The sequence below is a fragment of the Simochromis diagramma genome, unplaced genomic scaffold (genome assembly GCF_900408965.1).
Source record: "Simochromis diagramma unplaced genomic scaffold, fSimDia1.1 OVJJ01000107.1, whole genome shotgun sequence".
Classification (NCBI taxonomy): domain Eukaryota; kingdom Metazoa; phylum Chordata; class Actinopteri; order Cichliformes; family Cichlidae; genus Simochromis; species Simochromis diagramma.
The window spans coordinates 5,197,344-5,217,947 of NW_024387209.1; the positions used below are offsets into that span (position 1 = coordinate 5,197,344).

The 20,604-nt window shown below is 40.6% G+C and overlaps 1 long non-coding RNA gene across 1 annotated transcript; it reads right to left on the minus strand.

The window, feature by feature from the left end:
- Nucleotides 1–3,594: 3,594 nt before the first annotated feature.
- Nucleotides 3,595–18,839, minus strand: LOC120746250. The gene is made up of 2 exons (XR_005698815.1): nucleotides 18,504–18,839; nucleotides 3,595–4,245 (listed from the first exon to the last, which is right to left on the minus strand). It is a non-coding gene; the product is annotated as an uncharacterized LOC120746250 (long non-coding RNA).
- Nucleotides 18,840–20,604: the final 1,765 nt, after the last annotated feature.

The following is a 20,604-nucleotide window of genomic DNA, read 5'->3' on the forward strand; positions in this document are numbered from 1 at the left end:
TGCTTATGTTAAAGAGACTTAATTTGTTTCAATTGTAATCGTTTGTGTCAGACTGTAGTGATTACTAATGGCGCTTAGCCTCTTCTATTTGCAGAAACAGACTTCATAATACTGCATTGGGCTTTTTTTTCTCTTTTTTTGCTTCTGTGACAAATTCACCTGTGTCTCTGCTGGTGAACTTGTTTCTTTTTCCCTCTTTTCTCTTTTGGGGCGAGATATTTTTATCAGCTCCATGGGGTTTCTTTTTGTATTTCTGCCTCTGTCTCTCTCTCTATGCTCTTGTCAGCTTTTTGGCATTTTTTTTATTTGCAAATAAACCAAAACCAAAAATATTTATATCTAAATAAAACCAGGAGGTGTTTGAACGTAGCTGGCATTGTTCCCTGTGACACCTCAAATCACCAGCCCTTTCCTCAAACCCATCCATCTATCCGTCACTGCGTGCAGCATCACGATTTTGTATGTTTGTTTAGAGTGAAGGGGCAGGAAATGGACGAGTTGTGGAGATGAAAGGGGATTCAGGCCACGTGGCAGCGCCTACACTGGAGCCTCAGTCCTCTGTGTCTGTCGCTGAGTCCCTCTGTCTGTCCATCTGTCCCTGCGCTCTCAAAGAGACGTTTATCCCACCACAAGGGTCATTCAGAACACACACACACACATATATATATACAGAGAAGAAAGAAAGAAAGAAGCACACCCTCTTCTGACTGGACAAATGGACACTCGGTGATGAGTGAGGCTCTTCAGGGCGCTTTAATCGTCCTGTCCAATGAAAGTAAAGAGCTTTGTTTTTAACCTAAAAGCTGACTAATGCCTAAGATACTTGGAGGACAAAACAGGCAGAGAGCACACCTTCTGTTGATCTGTTTTTATTGCACAGATTAAAGCAAAGAGACATTGCAAATACAGATTTTTGTGAGCTAAGAAAATAAGCATTTTTCCAGTGTTTCTTTTTTTTCTTTAATGGTTAATAACCCACATTTGAAGACGCATGTTTTCACTGTGACGACATTGTTATACATCAAATTGCTTTGTAGTACTTTCTGCAATCAAGATAGCTATCACTTTATCCGGCTCTGCTCCACAGCTTTGAAATGCTGCACAGACACAGCGAACAAATCAGCAATAAAATCGATTGTTTTTTCAATGGAGTTTGGAATTAAAACACTGCATGAAGAACAGGCACAAAAATCCCTTCGTGTACAGTGAAAAGTGCATTATCTGACATTACAGCACGGCTGCACAGCTTACAATACTCTGCTACTTGAGCTCATTCATAAAAGAAGAGAAGAAAAAAAAGCAGGAAAAAAACGATTCATATCAACACATTATGAGTGTTTCTGTCTTACTGTGAGCGCCGAACATCACATTCAACTTGACATGATGTTGAATAAATGGGAATCGTGTACATGATGTAGAAAATTTCCGGTTACATAAACTGATAAGTCCCACCTCAGCTCTACCGAAATGAAACGGTATATCTGAGAGGAGCTGGCGATGGAGTATTTTCAGTAGATGTGACAATGTGACATCATGCTGAGGGGAAATGAGCAGGAGCGGAGATATATTCCCCCCCAAAAAATAAAAAATCTACCGGCTCTATCCCTGAGCTTTACTGACAAAAATGTCTTTAGGTGGTGAGGATTATGGATTAATCTATAATAACTAGTGAAGGGAAAGAGAAAGGAAGGAGAAAAAAAAACAGTCTCTGGAGCCTCGAGTCTGAGATACTAGCACGAGAAATACTGCCTCATCATCTAATGTTCCCGCTAATATTCCCAAATTATATCGTTTAGACCTGTATCAGCGCTCTAGAATTAATCATCATTTCTTTGACACTGCCCATCCCCAGAGTTCATTAAATAAACTATTTCCCCTCCTCTAATTTCTACAAGTTGTGAAGTCATTTTTTTTTTCTTTTCGGTCCCCTTCGCCCCCGCCCCCAACCCCTCCATTTCTTCATAATCTGTTTATCCGCAAGTGTCGCATTACATTTGCAAAGCAGCTGGGGGGACCACTGCCATCTTGTATGGAGGGGCTTCAGCGTGATTACCCGGCCTCGTATTTGGCGCGCACTCAGACTTGTCAAATCCTTTGATCTGAACTGTCTTCATAATCACTTCAAAAAGTCTTCCTGAGAGCGTGAGGGCTTTACAAATGGGCTTCCCACTTTCACAGGGCTACACTCGTACTCTCTCTCAGTCTCTCTGGTTGGGTGTGTGTGCTTCCTGTGCATGTCTGCTTTAGCCTCTGCTTTTCTATTAGTGGACTAGAAAAGCATTGTGTTCATTCTTCTCCACCTTTATCGTGGAAAAAAGACAACTAAGCATCTTCTCCAACCTGCGCGTCATATTAAGCCATTATAATGTCACCAATTCAATTGGAGGTTTGATTTCAGCATTATGTCTAAAGTGGGACGAGTGCTAGGTCAGGTGCATCCAAAACTAGGGCACAGACTTCTTAAACAGTCTATTATAGTTAACTGGGAATTGAGACATTATTTGTCGTAATGTGACTTTAAAATGTTTTCATGGTCAAAAAACCTGCTGGGTGACTCCTAGTGGCTCATTCTGCTCCCACCCTGTCAGTCAAAGTGGCTACACCCTCAATAAACCCTCAATAAATAGGCCTTATTATAACTTCAATTAAAGGTCACCTCCTGTACAGAGCTAAATCAGCATAAAGAGCAAAACTATTAATTGGACTGGGCTGTAAACATGTTTATTTCTAATGTAAAGTTTGGCTGTTTAACGTGGGAGTCTATGGGGGTTGACTCACGTTTAGAGCCAGCCTCAAGTGGCCATTAGGGGAACTTTTTGCCACTGATGCTTGGCGTACAAACCTGTCAGAGATCTTTTATTTTTGTTATATCACACACTAAAGAGAATGAAAAGTTAGTTAACTGCCACAAATGGCATTTATATTAGCTAAAGATATGCATTATTAGCAGCTATGCCTCTAATAATGCATATCTTTAGACTATAATGGGTGAGCTGTATTAGAAGTCACCCAATGCATAGTCATGAAAAGCTAAACATGTTAAAACCTAATATAAAGATGAAAATTTTAACTTGGGAGTCTCATGTTCAGATCCAGCCTCGAGTGTCCATTGGAGGAACTGCAGTCTCGGTATGCATCCATGCTAATAGTACAAATACAGCCAAGCTCCATAAGTATTATTTATAATGTGCTAAACAGTGGATAATATAGCAAATCATCAGCAAAACAGCACTCCCATTAAGTAAATGATTCAGGCAGGGATGTTCTGAGCAGAAGCCCTTCCTCCACTTGCAAACTTGCAACCGTCATTTGCTGCAGTTGCTGCAGTTACTGCAGTAAACGCCATAATGACCCTTTAAACACCTTTAACTTCCACACAGTGAAAACACCTGTGTGGGTGGTGTGCACAGCCCTGCAATTAGGCCACAGCTTGTAGCCCTCCATCGCTTCAGTTTGAGTGAGATTTATGTGTACGCCTATTGCTGCTTCTGTTTAGTCATATGCATATATTATATACAGTGTAATGTGAACTCCCTGCCCCTCCCTCCTTGTGTTGGGGGGTTTACATATGTACTTCTTTTGTAGTTCATTATCTAAATAGCTGCACATTTCCTTCCTTCTTTCTCTGATATATCCGTCGGTCTACCGCTGGATTTTGGGGGGAAAAGCCTGAACTGATAGAGATAATGGTGGCCTTTAAGTATATTTTTAATAACCTGCCCCTGCTGTGCCACCTGAATGTCCCCTCTCTCCCTCTCTCTACATGGATGGATGGATGGACGGAGGTGGAAGTGGTGACGGTGGCAGCAGCAGTGGCAGCAGTGGCGACAGGGGAGGTGAGGAGGTGTAAAAGGAGCACCCCCACCCTCCTTCATTCTGCGCTTCAACAATAGCATTTGCATATTTTTATACTCTGTCTTCCTCTCTCCCTCTCTCAAAGAAAACAGCCTGAAGCGTGAATACTCCAGCAGCAGGCGTGCAGAGGAAAACGGAAGCTGGGGAGACGACGTGTCCGCTTTCGCTGGGGGGAGAGAGAGAGAGAGAGAGAGAGACAGTGCAAGCACACACACACACACACACACACACACACACACACACACACACATGCAATCCTTACCTCCAGAGGTGTTGCATCAGGGGTGAGGATGAAGGGGGGGACAGGGGGGCAAGGAGGGGTGACCAAAGTTTGGTGTGTGTGTTTGAGTATATATGAGTGTGTGTGTGCACCAGGGGAGTGTGGCGCTCCTGAAAGAGACAAAGAAGAAAGCAGACATTAGAATCAGATGGACACACTATTAAAAAATAAATACATAAATGCAAAGAAATTTATTAAATCAATTAATACTGAAGACAACAGAAAAAATGCAGTGAAATGAGCTAAGAAGAGCTGTTTCATTGTACTTCAGCTTTTTGATTTTGTGCTACTTTACACCAATTCTTCACTAAATTTCAAATATTATGATTTTACTCTGTGTTTTTTAACATATATTAATTTGAGTTACCTAAGTAATAAAGTAGTTTTAGAATATGATCCTCTCTTAAGAGTTAAACCCCCCAAAAGGTCATTTTCAGCAAGGTAGAAATGCTGCTTACACTCTGGTACATGGATAATAATTATTAGATTATATAATATAAAATAATCTAACACTTACAGGGGACATTTATTCACTGTGTGTGCTGTATTTTGAGAACTTTTTGACATCATTTGACTTTGCAAACATGTGAATGCAACTGAGTGTTTTTTTACAGTGTGGTACCGACATTTAATTATGTATCAGATATGAATTTATTGAATAAATAGTTTCATTTGTTTTATTTTTAATTAGTTTAACTTTTTTTTCTTTTTTCAGTTCAGCTTAACTTTCAGATCAGGTTTGCTCCTTTTAGTGATTAAATGTTTTATTTCAAACATGTAAATATAAAAAATATATTGTACAATACACTGTAGGTCTCTTGTGAAGCAGAAAAGCAAATGACATAAGTTCTATTGTTCACAAATCATTAGTTTTAATCTACTTTTTCATTTTTTTATCCTATTGGCAATTTTTATCAGGGGAAAAACTTAAGAAATTAAAACAATCAACACTTTGTGAAGGCGGATGAACTTTAATTCAAACATCTGAGACTCAACAAAGAAACACATCAAAACCTGCATTGTTTTATTTTTGTTACTTTCACATTAAAGTCTAGCTTTTATTTTAGTTCGCTACAATGTCTGTTTGTTTTTAACAATAAGTTTTGGTTTTCAGTTTGTGTTTTTTAACCATAATATGGTTACTTTTTAGTTGATTTTACACAGAAAACATTGAAAATAACATATTGCTAAGGACTAAAAGACTGAATTTCTTCCATGTAATCTTTAATAATTTTATTCTATCTCATCTTTTGTGCGGCTCACTGTACAGTTTTCCAATATCTCATATTCAGCACATTATTTGAGTCTTTTTCTCTGTATTTATCTGACGTCTTTTAGTGAGGTTGTGGGGTTTTTAAAAATGTGCTCCTACAATTTTTTTCTTTAAATTTAAGTTACCTGTTTAGATTTAAATACAACTTTATTTATTAAATTTTAAAGTTCTTCATAAAAAGGACTGTGACCTGAGCTGCTCTCCTCTGATTGGTCAGTGCCGGGAAACGCTTGATTGTTAGCACCTGATGTTGAGTGTCTATTTGTACAGATATACTGCTCAACTTTTGCTTTGTAATACAAGAAGATACAGACGTAATTAGATATTACAGTGTAAACTGATTTAATGTGGGGATACTTCATATCAAGGGGAAGGAAGGTATGTGTTGTAGCATTTGTGGATACTTTGTCTTTCTGTACTCTTCTTCTTCCCAGTGCTATGAATTCAGGTCTTTAACCTTCAGCCTGCCTGACGTTTAAACATATGTAAGTAGAAGATGAATCCAAAAATGCAGACTTTTACAGAAAACAGCTCTTTGTAACTCAAAAATAATAATTTTAGCAAATTCAAAATGCTTTTAGAAATCAGTACATCAGTTAGTAAATCTTCGGCTTGTTTTTTGATCTCACATATGTAAAAAAAAAAAAATTTCTGTCTGTCCTTTCAGGTGAACGTTTAAAAAACACTCCATCCAGGCTGAATTTCATCTTTGTTTTTAAGAAATCTATTTATTTTTATTTTATCGTTTAAAAACTTTACTCCATCAGTAAACTTACCCTTCAAAAGTAAAAAAAGTAAGTAAAGTTAAAAACCACTTTCACAGACATAAAGTCACAAAGTGCTTTACAATCAAAACCCTGTAAAATACTGTCGTACCTCATTGCATGCTGTTGCCTATTTACTTCTATTCAGATAACAATTACTGAATTACTTTTAGGCTACTCGGCCGTACCCGTTTAGATCAAATTTGTGCACCATCGGCTTCTTTTTTACATCAAAAACACAAACTAAATAATGCTTCAAACATTCAGACACCATGACGAACAAGACATGTGAAGATGGGTATTTGACAGCCAACCTGTCAATATTATAAACACAGTCTGCAGTCTTCACATCACACAGTGCCACCCAGTAAACATCTAGCTCAAGGTAAACATTCTTGTCCCCAAGAATAAAAGTAAGCTGCTCTAAAGTCTAACAGGAGACGCCTCTTCTCCTTAAAAAATTAAAGAAAAGGCTTCTTAGAAGTAAGCACTCCGTTAGAAAAGATTCATTGTTGAGCTAATTCTGTGATTCTTAAACTGTTTTTTCTGACAAACAGAAAACAGTTGACGCCCCACACCATCAGAAAAAAACAAACAAAGGATCTCCAAAAAAAATTTCCACCACTGAAAAAAAAGAACAATTTTTGCCATCCAAAAGTCAAAATCTGGGGTTATTATCTCAAAATTTCAACTCGCTAACTCAACTTCAGAACTTTGGAGAAACTAATTAAAAAATTTGAGGTAGTAATGTGAAATTTTGAGTCATTAAGTCAAATTGTTAGATAATAACCCAAGATTTTGACTGATAAGTGGCAAAAACAACAACAACACACATTTCAGTTGCAGAAGCAAGCTTTTAATCTGGACTTCAGTTGACTTTCAGTAATAAATAAATATCTGAAGGTGCTCACGCTGTGGGGTGGGCACCTTCAGTCCTTCCAGAATCAGTTGGGATCTTTCTTCATTCCCACTAACTTTAAGATTATTTTGTGTACTTCTTCTTTTCAGTCTTATGTGGGGATGTTTCTGGAAATGTATCCACTCGATAATACTTGTACGATTTTTTTTTTTTTTTTTTTTTTTTTTTTTTTTTCCCCCAGTTCTGGCTCCTCTAAACACACCAAAAGCACCTCTCGTGTCAATTTTAAGGCCTGAAGTGGCACTCTGTGGCATCTTCCTGTGTTTTCTATTTCTAGTTTAATCTATGCAAACGTGACTCGCTTGTGCTGCCTGGTCTATAATATAAGTTTACAAACACCACTCCATACTTTGTGTTGTCAGCTCTTTCCCGGAAACATGTTTGATTTTAAAGAACTACTGGGCATCTCGATGTGGCTAAGGAGCTCGACAGAAAATAAAATGTATGTAAAAGAACAAAACAGTGCCACCTACGCAGTTTGATTGGCAGGTTGTTTCTGGAAAGTGCAGCACAGAGATGCAGCAGAACTGCGAGCCATGAAAGATGGAAATGAAGCAGAGATGAATACACTTTCCCCTGGTTCTCACCAAAGCTGCTTTATTGTCAGTGGCATTCTCTTAATTTAAGTCCAACTGGCTTGTACTTGCAGGGTATAAGGGAAAAAAGGCCGGGATCAGCCACTGAATCAAATATTTTGCATACAAATGGCATTTAGAAATGAGAGGATGGATCTGAGGTGTGACACGGGCTCCTGTGGGTGCAGTTTTATCTGCATTGAAGACTCTGAGCGGCGTTACGTAACAGTGTTGTTCAGAGGTGTCGCTGGAGGCGGAAGAGGGCACACAGGTTGGATGAATATAGGTTAAAGTGGAGTTCGAGAGAGGTTTACGACATATACATCACCCACAGCGGGAAATCTAAATGCAGGGCGATGTGTTCCACTAGCAATCTGATACCAAGTAAATACAGGTCCAATACTGATACCGATACTTTGATCCTATTAAGGCAGGTTACGTATGGGAGAGCAGTGTGTCATAATGAATTTTTCACAATTCAGTTGGCTATGTTCTTAACTTCCCAGTAATCGCTCCAGTATCGATCTAATACCGATACCAGCATCAGTATCGATACTAGCATCGATCAGCCTACATCTAGCTTCCACCTCACACCTACAACATGAAGGTTTCAGTCTCGAGATGCAGATGTACTTTCATTTCACATGACACTTTGCTTTACCTGAAGCTCAGACAAAGAAGTAGGAAAACCTCAAGCTTTCTGTCATTTCTTCTGTTTTGACAGTGAAGACATCTTCAGTGGCAATATATAGTAATATGAGCACATGTGATGCCATATGTTGTGAAGAAAGGTGGTTTTTGACCTAAATTGATGACACTTGACACGCTGAAGTTAACACTACCTTTCAGTCTGTGTGAAAACTATTTATAATCAGAGCTGAAACTCCCCGAACAACAGATCTAACTTATTTCTGCTTGGCTAAAAGCAAACCATGCTATTCTGTTATTCATTTTTTTCTTCTGGGGGGTAAAGGGGGAAAAAAAGTCTGCTGCACAGCAAATAGAGAGTCACATATTCAATACACATGTTCACATGCAGCCGACATCACTTCCTGGAACGACAAACTGACAGTGCACGACCAAAAGCCAAGAGCTGAGAGGGATATTTGACTTGACAGTCCATGCTGAGGCAATTTTCCAATGTGGTTGAGCAACAAAGTTCTATTGTGCTTTGCTCTGTGCTGTATTGTTTAATTCTCCTCTAATTACTCATCATTTATACAGCCTAAAGATCCCCACTCAAGGTAAGCTAAATTAAAAAACAAGCTCTGAAATGAAAACAGACTAAAGACTCTAGCGGGATAAAACCGAGTATAACCTCCTTTCTCTCCAGTTCAGTGACATGCAGTATTTCCCAGCCTGGTTTGCAGCCCGCACTAAGGCCTGCTGGTGAGTAATGTGTGATGGGTGTGAGCTCAGAGGGGTCGGCGGCCAGCGTGCAATCTCCTCAAAGCCGCTTTTGTGGTGCTGCTGGCTTGAACGCTCACTCCAGGCTATGGACAAAGAAGGGAGGGAGGAAAAGTGAAAGGGGGGAAGCTAGCAGCAGCTCCGTGGAGCAGCGAAAGAGAGAGTGTGCGTCTAAGTGTGGCCAATCATACTCCTATTGAGGCTTTTGCAGTTGTAACACTTCCAGAAATCACGTCTGGTGTCTCTCTTCGAGACTGTTGCATTAAGGAGTTAAAAGGTCGGGGAGAAATTCTGTCGAACAACCCAATCAGGAGGCTGCTTAATATGTACAAATCCTTCAGTGAACTCTATGAAAGCCTGAGTTCATCGGCTGGATGGGTAACCAACTTTAACAGGGAGAGGGTTCATTTGGCTCAAATCATGTATCTAAAAAGAATACAATGAAAATAAAGAAGAAAAACAGGAGATAGTGAATACATATTGTCACTTATATGCACTAGCACTCACAAAACAGAGGATTTTAACTAAAATGCCCTGAAATATCCATTAAATTTACATTTTAAAGAGTGCTAAGAGAGTCGATCCTATATGATTAATAAGACTATACACTCTACCACCGTTACAGACTACACAACAAATTTAAGGATAAACAAGTTCCTCTAAACCACATCATGACTCGGTACGCTTAATTAGGACCATTCACATATGGGACACTCATAGAGAAATGTAGCCACAGTTATAGAAGTGCGAAAATATCTGTGTTAGATTGGAGAGGGAAAGCAGGAAAGACATTTTCTCAAGGTGCAGAAGTCAATCTATGAACTCACCAACCACCAAGACAGTGGACTGTGAGCAGGGCTGGACTGGGACAAATAGTCGGGTCCATATTTTTGGTCCAGGCAACCCACCATGATCGCTCAAAAAATTTATATATATATATAATACATGCACATATCATGTATACGTTTCATTTTTTTTTTAAATTACAGATATTAGAACAGTTCTTAATCAGGTCAGAATATTCATTCATTTTACCTGAACCCCTAAATCGCTCTCTTCCTAATTATCTCCATCTAGTTGTTACTGGTACTACTGTTCACTGTAGAGCAGCAACGACAGATAACATGTCGCTTCATTTGACACATTTTGCTGCATCTATTTTTACTTTCTTTTTATTGTTTTCTTTCAGCTTTCCAGCTCTACTTTTTTTCAACCTTTTCTATAGACTGTGTGGTTTGATTGAGACTCAGTTAGCTACCATTTAACACTTATACTGAAACTTCAAGCAAGAGCTGCTTTACATTTAGCATAAAGATGCATTTTCTAGCACTATGATTTGAGAAAATAACATATTTTAGAAATTATGTCAGTAAAAAAATCGATGTCTAACAGTAAAATCCTGATTGTTGCCACGCTGTAATGCTAACTTTGCTAGCATTAATTTTATCTTTTGGACCAGAGCTAAATGATAAAGCTGATCATCCATGGGGGCAAGAGCTAGAGCTAAAGCTCTAAAACATAAAACCTTACAACTTCTGAATCTATACTCTTAAGCCTAATGCTTCCAAATATGTAGGGTTAATAAATTGTTATATACTTTAGAATGGTTATACACTTGGAAAAAAAAAACCCTACAAAATGAAAATATCTCCAACTCTAGGTATCATTGCTGTAAATGCCTGATCCTTCATGTAAAAGCATAATAAGACTTTCTTAAACAAAGCCACCTACAATAGCTAAACACCTTCAGCATGGCCAAAAGAGAGTGAACTACACTACCTAAACACCCTGTCATGGTTCATATGGCTGCACGTTTGTGACTTCCACTTTACCCAATGTGTGTGTGCAAGAGCTGTAAGCTGAGGGAGGGGAAGAGGGAGAGCCATCGAGAAGAAGATGTATGTAAACCCATTTCCAAACAAATGGGCCCGACTGCACAGCAACGGAGAGAGGTGCCATAAGCGTCCAGCGTGCATAATGCCCGCATGAATCAAGACTTCCCGGCTGTTGAATGTGACCACACAAGCTTGCGTTTGAATAGCACATATCATCAACAACAGTCGCCGACCCTCAACAGCAAGGCCCCATTCTGAAGTTGGGAGTCACTGATCATTATTGTAAACGCCTTGAAACTGGAGGTAGCTAGCCACATTCAGTCACTCATACATGTTTATACAGTTTGTGTATGATGGAGATGCAGTACAATATAGTACATGTAAAACAAAAACAGGGGAGGTTCAAAGTGTTGTGCTGAGGACAAATAAGGGACAAATAGAAGGCTTTTAAGAGCCTATGCAGCAGTGCATTTAGTTTTAGTATGCTCTTCCAGGAAGCCATTGCTACCAATAATTTCACTTCAATATGGTAATCAGTGACCACACTTTTAAAACTAATCAGAGCTTAGCTCCCTAGACCAGAGCTGTAAAATCATAATGCAAGGAGACAAACTGTATTAACTCTCTCGAGGCAGGCGTTGCCGATTTGCAACAGTTAAAAACTAACAACCTGATTACCCCACATACATATTTTATGAGGTTTTTTTACTCAGAAGTACCACTGCAGGACTTGGTTGTGCATTAGCAACAAAAAGTTTAATTTGAGCCTGAGAGGGTTAACTTTAGGAATGATTTGACACTAATAAAGTTGGTTAGAGGGTCTGGGTTACTCTTATCATGTTGTCCTTGGTGCGCCACTGCCAACTTCTCAACTAGCTTTTTTATTCGCATTTTCCAATAGACTTCCAGTTTCATATAATGAATGAAGTCCTGTGGAACTGTAGCCTGAAACTTCACATGGCTAAATTATTGAAACTATTGTCATGTTTTGGTTAAAAGGAGCCATTGTTGGATTTTTACAGGTTTCAGTTTTTGACTATTAGAGATGTCACAAGACCACAAGCCATTTTACAAGATATGCTAGTTAGATTATGCTTTGAAATCATCACCATGACCAGCTAGTGTCATTTAACTACCTTTCTAATATAGTTATCCTTGGTAAGTGGAGGAAGTTTGTCTTTACTGTCACATTTTTTTAAAATTCGGACACATAATTGATAGTTCCCAATAAAAAGGAGTATCGCTTGTTGTAGGAATTGAATGACTCTCATACATCATCTGTAATGTGGCCAAATTTCTTTATATTTTCACAAGTCCAATCAGAGCGTACATCAATGTGCAGTATTAAAAACAAAATCTTGTTTTTGTCGATACATTTTACAAAAATGAACACAGTGGAGCATGATTAAATACAAGTCCAGGACAGTTCAGGAAAAAGAATCCTTAGATTATTAAAACAGTGCAAGAGAGTAAAGATCACCAACTTGCAGTAAGAACGTTAGAGCCATTATTCTCAGAAATGAAGACTGTTGCTCATGTTTAAAGTTCAAACAATCTGAACGATAAACTGAGAACTGTCTGAAAAATATTTGTTTATAAACAGATTTAACCCTCTGATGAGTCTTTTTTTAAGACAAGAAAGAGTATAAGAGCTATAAATTTTGTCCCCTGATTGCTAAAACGTTGATAACAGTTTTTCGTTTGTTTTTAAGCCAAAAGTCATATATATATCTATATATATATAGATATATATATAGATATATATATATATAGATATATATAGATATATATATTCTAGCAGCACATGGTGTCCAGGTCCAAGGGCTACAACAAAGTCAACTCTGGCGTTCAGCCTGCATTAACAGCCTTGTGCACACTCATTTTAGCATTCCCACCACTCCGATTACACATTCTTTACCTTCCCCTCCATCCAACCTGTGCTGGTCCCATTAGAGCTGTAGATTTTCTGCTCATTTGCTAAGCATCATGCATCATCAGACAGATGCAGGTTTGCGCTGTCTGTCTGCACATGTGCGTCAAACCTGCACCCAGGCACAAATTCACATGTGCGCATGCGTATACACGGGGCGGAAAAGAAACCAAAATGTGCAGCTTTCTCTGCTCTGCAAAATACAATACCCACAAAATGCTGGTTCACATATACACATGATCACCCTGAGAGGCCTGGGTCTAAGCAAGAGCCCTGCCTGGGGATGTGTGTGTGTGTGGGGGGGGGGAACTACCCTTGATACCCACAACCAACACAGCATGCATGGCAGCAACAGTATGTGTGTGTGTGCGAGCATGTGTCTACAAACACAGAAATGTGTTTGTACGCATTCGAGAGGCTCCACTGTGACACAACAAGGCCATTATTTATCCCCTGATTGGGATGAAGGCAACAGCATTGGATTTGCACTACGCTGTGGCTCCCATAAAGACCAAGAGACGACATTTCCTCCCCATTTCCCTCATGAATATCAAAGACGAGGCAGCGCCAGCGCCACTGCCACAGCAACACATAAGGAAAAATTACAGCCCTATTATTTTATTTGCATTACCTGTAATAGGCACCATATTGGGCGCTGTATTTATTGCCTTATCAGCAGCAGCTTGGCTGTAAACATTTGCTGATTTATTAGTCATCGGGCTTTACCCAAACATCAGACGTAATTACTGAGCAAATAGCGCAAGGATGGGATCGGGAATTTGGCGGGTTTTACAGTGGATTGACCAGACTTAGCATGGAGAAAGCAGGCAGCTTTAGCGCTGGAGGTAGAACGCGTCTATCACAGATGGAAGATCTGTTTTTTTCCCCGCCGCTGGCTCGGACCCAGGCATGCCTATAGTAGCCTCGACAGGGAATCAAGAGAATGGCTATTATTTGTACAGCTCTATATCCAGAGTGAGTCCTATCAGGGATGTGGTTAGTGTTGTTTTTATTCTTTACCTGAGCGCCTGCTTCCATCCAATTATGTTGTTTGTCTTCTCAAAGACCCCAATACCTCTAGCTTTGTGCACCCCCCACCCCTCATCCTCCTCCTCCACGCAACCCTGCTCTTCCCCACGCTGTTCCACAAAAAAAAAGTTCGATAGAACTAGATCCATTAAGTTGCTGAAATGAACACTCAAAGACAAACACACACACACAAAAAAGTGGCAGAGCGGGTTACCCTAGGTGCGCCCGTTCTTCTGTTATCCAATTTTACTGGGATTTGGAGTGATTTGCGCCTCTCTCCCCGAGGGAAATAAATACTTTGATTAATGTAATCCTGGGCAGGGAGGTGCCACGAGCCCCCTCTTCTATCCTCGGGGACCGCCAATGTTTAACAAACAAAAACAAAACAACAACAAAAAAGGGAGTAGAAGAAGACAAGGAACGTAAAAAAAAAAAAAGCAGGAATGACGTGCAGAGCGGCTGCAAACCAGGCCGCTGAGCCAAAGTACGAGTCTGTAGAGTTGATTTGCAACGGATTTGGTTTATTTATTAATTACTCGGCTTAATAACAGAATATCAGTCTTGATTAGCATGTGTAATACAGGCTAATAGAACAGAAAAATAGCAGCGTGTCCGTAAACTGATTTGCATACACAATAAAACTGGGTTTGTTTTGATGCTGTTGCTGCTGGAGGTGGAGTGTGTGTGTGTGTGTGTGTGTGTGTGTGTGTGTGTGTGTGTGTGTGTGTGTGTGTGTGTGTGTGTGTGTGTGTGTGTGTGTGTGTTGGGGGGGGGGTTAAGCATGTGTGTCCATGCTGATGTGCTCTACATCTGTATGTGTGGTGCAGGAAAGGGAGAGGGGGATGGATGACTGTGTGGCATCCAGTGAGGGGTGGGGATACTGAGACAAAGCTGGAGCACACACGCACCTTTACCCCTCACTCACCTCCTCACTCTTTGATTTCCTCCTACATGTGCCCGCCTTGACCTTATTCCATATGCGCTCAGCCTCAGTGCAACTTTTGACCTTTGTTTTTAAATTAAATCATTTTAATTACAATCTGTTGCTCTTGCTCAACTTAAAACGTAGTTATTTTTTGCCTAATTGAAAGTGATTTTTTTAATTCATTGTCAAAAACACATAGAAAGAATTACTTATATATATATTTATATCCTCTCTTTAAAAAAAAAAAAAAAGCACAGCCATCTCTATTTTTCACCAAATTATAACATCCCTGCTGATTTCCAATCTGAAATCAATACCCGGCCCTGCTGATGCAACGCCTGAGCCAGGACTCTTGTTTGAAATGAGCACCAAGCATCACTACTGAGTGAGTCCTGCGATAACACTAAACATATAATCTTTACCTCCGCGTTGGCCTATTTGCAAGCTGTAGGCCTATAGTGCTTTCACCGACTAATACAGGGCAATTACCAGCCCCGTGTAGTGCAATATAACTCTACGGTGGCCTTTAATAATAGAATATTAATAAAGAGCCTCTGTCTCATTTGAATGGCTGAAGTATGTGTGTGTGGAGGAAAAAAAATCCCATTCATGTCTGAAATTGAAGGCATGTTTAATGCTTAGACTCAGTGTGGCCCATTTAATTAGCGGTACAGGAGCTACATTATCATTTAAGTGCTCCAAGTTGGATTCGGCTTTAAATCAACGTTTGGCCCCCGACGTGGGACGCACTCAACGTATGTCGCGTGGGGATTAGTGGGGGATAAATTATGGGTGCCCATAGGCAACTTATGGCAGCATAATTAAAATGGCGGGAAATGCATCAATATAATCTAAATGTTGGAACTTGTAGTGGTGGAGTGCCTCCCCAATAAACCGGCAGATGCAGAAAGTAGAGCCAGAGTGACCAAACTCGGCGATACTGCAAATTCTGACATCAACCTGATACGAAGTAAATACAGGGACAGTATTGCCGATACCAATACCGATATCTTTTACCTATAAAGGCAGCTTATTTAGAGGAGAGCAATGTTTTTAAATTCTGAACACATTTCAATGACCACTAAGTCAGTGTGATTTTTACATTTCCAAAATAATTATGTATTTAACACAATTCAGCGGGCTACATACTGAACTTGGGTGATAAATGCAAATTCTGAACCCTATGGCGCTGCTATGATCTGATGCCAATACCAACGTTGGTATCGATACTAACGATATTTGAATGGCTCCACCTCTGGATATGTGAGGGGTTTGAGGGGGACAGAGTGACACTTATTTAGTGTTTTTTGTTGTGTAGTGCAGGTGCAGCAAGTATACTCTGAATTAAATCAACTTTAAAATGTTGCTCCTGGCGATCTGTGCAACTTGGCTCCCTGCTACCAATAACCATCACTGTCAGAACGGGTGCATAACGCAGAGTGATAACACCCAGTGCTTTTGCTGCTGCTGCTGCTGCTTGTGGTGAAGAGGGGGATGATGAAGACTGGATATTAAATGGCCGGTAGAGCAATACGGGGAGGGAGGAATTGCAAGAAAGAGCCTTTGACTTTGCTAATAATTATTAATGTCCCCGCGTCCTCGTCTGCTTCATATGGCTCAGACTCATGGCTCAGGCGGCTGCAGATGGCGGCTGAACCACTATGCATATGAACCGTGCAGGACTGCGCTCTCGCTGATAGGCTCCTGTCCCGGATCGATACAGACAGCATTCCTTAGAAAGTTTTACGCGGAGGTCTAAGACATATTTAGAAAAAAAAGAAAGAAAAAAAAAATATATATATATAGTTTCATTTCATTATATATATATAATATGGTGTGTTTGCCCCCTCATTCAAAAATGAGCACGACATCTTTGTTGCAGTGACCCACAGAAATCAGTCACTTTTCCTGCCGTGGGCGGGCGATATCTTAATTGCCAATCTTCCCCGTTCAGCCATCGATTCATGCCATAAAGTGGGAACGCACCTACGCACTGCAAGAAAATATACATGTACGTAAAGCCCATTTCATGCCATTCAGTCACTCATACTTTAAAAAACAGAAGGGGGGGGGGGGGGGAGCTGAAAAAATGCACTGGCACACAGCAAGGTGAGGGTGAAAGGGTCCATTTTTTTCTTGCAGAATTACAATTTTGTTTTTTTTTCTTTTTCTTTTTTTAGGGGGAGCGGGGGGGGGGGTAAAATCAGCTAACTAGGTTTGTGATTTAATGAAATAAACTCTTAAATAATTCAAATAAAGCCCACAAATATTAAAGAGGCAGGTTTTTTTTGGAGGGGGGTTGCAGTGTAAGCTGCACCATGAGTGAGCGCGACACCTGGCGGCAGCTTCATCATTCTCAATCAACGGGGCCAACAACGACTTGCAAACCGTTTCCTCCACCTCAGCACCGACCGGAGCGCCGAGAGGTGGAGAGGCCTTTAATGCAGCTCAAATACACGAGAATTTATTTAATAAATTACAAAAATTATTTACATTAAAAAAAATTATGAAGAGTCAAGAATCTGGTGTTGATTTTTGTTCTAATTAATTTAAAGTTAACTTCTGCGCATATCTGAGATGAGTCATAAATGAGAAAACATCGTTAGAAGGCGATAATTAAAAAGGAATAACAGACAAATCAAGCGGGTTTGTTTGCCCCTCTCCTCCCGCTTGGAGCGGGCAGCACCGGTGCTGCTGGCCCGGGACACACCGAGCCCCTTTTCATCTCGACTCCAGTGCACAAACATACAGCTTAATGCGACCAGTGTTCCCCCTCTTTTATTGGGCTCACCATGGCTACCAAGCGCTGGGCTCAGAAATGCTCTGCCCCCTGAATCAATGAAGGGAAAGAGGTTTTTTAACCCGTGAGAAAAAGAAAAGAAAAAAAAAGTCACACTCAGCAGCTCCTCAAATCAACTTCGACTGTAAAATATAACACAAACTTATTCTCTGTGCCCACTCCTCTCTTTGCCTTTATTTAAAAAAAAAAAAAAAAAGAAAAGAAAAGAAAGAAAGAAAGAAAACTTTTCTTGACGCTCACTGGAAGATCTCCAAAAACCAAAACACACACGACAAAATCTGAAGTCATCCACATTCAAATCCGCGCTATTTTTAAGCCCTTTTCTCTCCTCTCTCCTAAACTTTAAACAAACTCCACAGCAGTGGAAGATCGATTCGTATTAAAACCCATTTTCATACTGCACTTGCCTACGCGAACTCTCTGGAGGATTCCACTGAGGGGTTTCCACTCTCTCTCTCTCTCTCTCTCTCTCCCTGCTTAAAAATGTGATTGATTGCACTTTTCTCCGGTGGACATTCGCTACAAAGCAGCACAGCATCTGCCCGATATTTATATATATATTTAATTTAAAAGAAAAAATAATGAAAAAGAGAAAAAGAAAGGAAAGAAAGAGACGGGATGGCTGGGGCGCAAACTGCGGCGAGCATATTGATTTTTACGCATTCGGGAGAGAGGAAACCAAAAACAAGAAGACGAAGAAGAAGAAGAAGAAGAGGAGGAGGATACGAGTGCAGGCTGAAATGTCGTTTAAAGGACAGACAAGGTGGTGGTGGAGGTGGGGGAAAGAGAGCAAGCCACGAGCGAGAAGAAGAAGAACAAGAAGGCGATAAACTCCAAAACATCCCTCGTGCGCAAAAAATAAACAAACAAATAAATAAATAAGCAAAGGTTATCGATGATTGTTGACTTACCTCGTGTCCGAGAAAAGTGGAGCTGGTGCCGGTGATGGTCGGTGTCGGTGTGTGTGAGTGTGTGTTGGGTGGTGTTGTGTGTGTGAGGTGGGGGGTAATAAATAAGCTTCACCGTTGCTCGCGTGCAGCCTGGAAACGGTTATCTGTGTGTCTTTTTCCTACGACTCGGTGCTCCCTGAGATTTTCTTCCCTCTGCCTCGACTGAGCAGGAGCTGTGCTCGGCTCCGCTATTATTTTCACCAAAATGTATGAAAATTTATGCAAATGAAAATCAGCACTAACTGTTCGTCTCTTGTTGTACTTGGGGATGATTTTTTTTTCCTCTCCCCCCCCCCCTTTTTTTTCCTTTCTTTCTTTCCTTCTTTTTTTCATACACAATAAATGAACCCCACCACCCCCCACTACCCCACCCACCCCCAATCCGCAGCAGGGGAACTTGGGGGACCTTTTTTTGTAGTAAGCAAATAAATAATAAACACATCACATATCAGAGAGGAGTGGGTTTGTTTTCTTTCCCTGACTCCTCTTTTATGTATGTTACATATTTCTTCTTCTTCTGTTCTTTTTCCGGTCTTGTCTTCTCTGCATATGTGCTGTCACGTTTGTGCCTCTGGCCGCCTGAGACGCCCTTTCAAAGCGTGCGGCGGTGTGGACTGAGCAGCAGTAATTTAGACAGAAATCCTCACTGTATATTAATGAATGGAGGGGGCCCCCACGGCTCTGGGCCCTAGCCTGCCCATTCAATGTAAACAAATCCACGCGGCTCCCTCGATTTTTGAGCCCAGTCCAAATTAAATCTGCTGGGGATGAGGAGGAGGAGAAGAAGAAGAAGAAGAAGAAGAAGAAGAAGAAGAAGAAGAAGAAGAAGAAGGGAGGAATGGGGGCGGTGGTGGTGGTGGTGGTTCACTGGCATGGAGTACACAGCTACTCGACCGCCTTATATTTGCTCTTAAATCCCATTTGCAATAAAAGTCTTTGCGTCATCTTTGATTTGGGGAGCTTATGAGGCGATGTTGGGGGTTAAGGCGGGACATGCGCCGCTAATCTGCCTGAAATTCACCTGCTTACAGGCCCAAACCCAGCCAGTGGGTGCAGTGGGAGCTATATATCTGTGGCTTATTACCACCCATTGGTGCATGCGTATATAAGCACGCAGAGAGAGGGGGAAAATAGAGGGAGGGGTGGGGGGGATGTCCTCTCACAAAGGGCCCCATTCATCTCTGGGGGGGGGGGTCATGTGGTCATCTTGAGTGACGGTGCAGGCCATGTCTCCGTAAAGGGCTGCTCAGCTCGCCCTTGTTTTGGTCACCACTTTTCTTGCCTCACCCCCAGGTGTTTTAAAAGTGACTCAATATCAATACCGATCAATACCGATATTTTTAACCCGCACGTAGGTGAGAACAGTGTGTCTTTATTTATGACACGAGTCATTATCAATTTGCAAATTCTGAACATATATTAATGACCACAAAATCACTGAGATTTTTCTTTTAACTGTTAACTTTCTACAATAAGTAGTTAAGCTTTTCGTGCAGTGGCAGAGCTAGAAAATTTTACATGGGGGCCAGCAAGTGTGTGTGTGTGTGGAGGGTGGGGGGTCAAGGTAGGGTGGCACATGCCTCTTTAGAGAAATAAGTGAAACTCACCCTGTATGTCAGTGGAGTCAACAAAATAGCCACAGGATATCCACAAAAACTACTATTTTAAGCACACAAAAGTTGGGAGTTGGGGGTCAAGGCTCTACATCAGATGCCCCCCATAGATCCACTAATGTTTTCGTGTATTTGGAAACTTTTTTGTTTTGTTTTATTTTGTTTTTGTGGAGGCCTATAATGTAAACGTACCTGTCTCTAAAGGACTTTTCGAGTCAACCCCTGTTTAAATGTGCTGTAGGCTGTAAAAGAATTGATGTGACAGTCAACAAAAATGGTTCAGACATCTTTTATAGTGTACGTCTGAATGGGGTTTTTTTGTCAACCCCCCCCCCCCCCCCCCAAAAAAAAAAAAAAAAAAAAAAAAAACTAGAACTAACACTCTTCAGCAGGCTACATACTGAACTTGGAGGATAAATACAAAATATCAACCCTATTGTGCTAGTTTC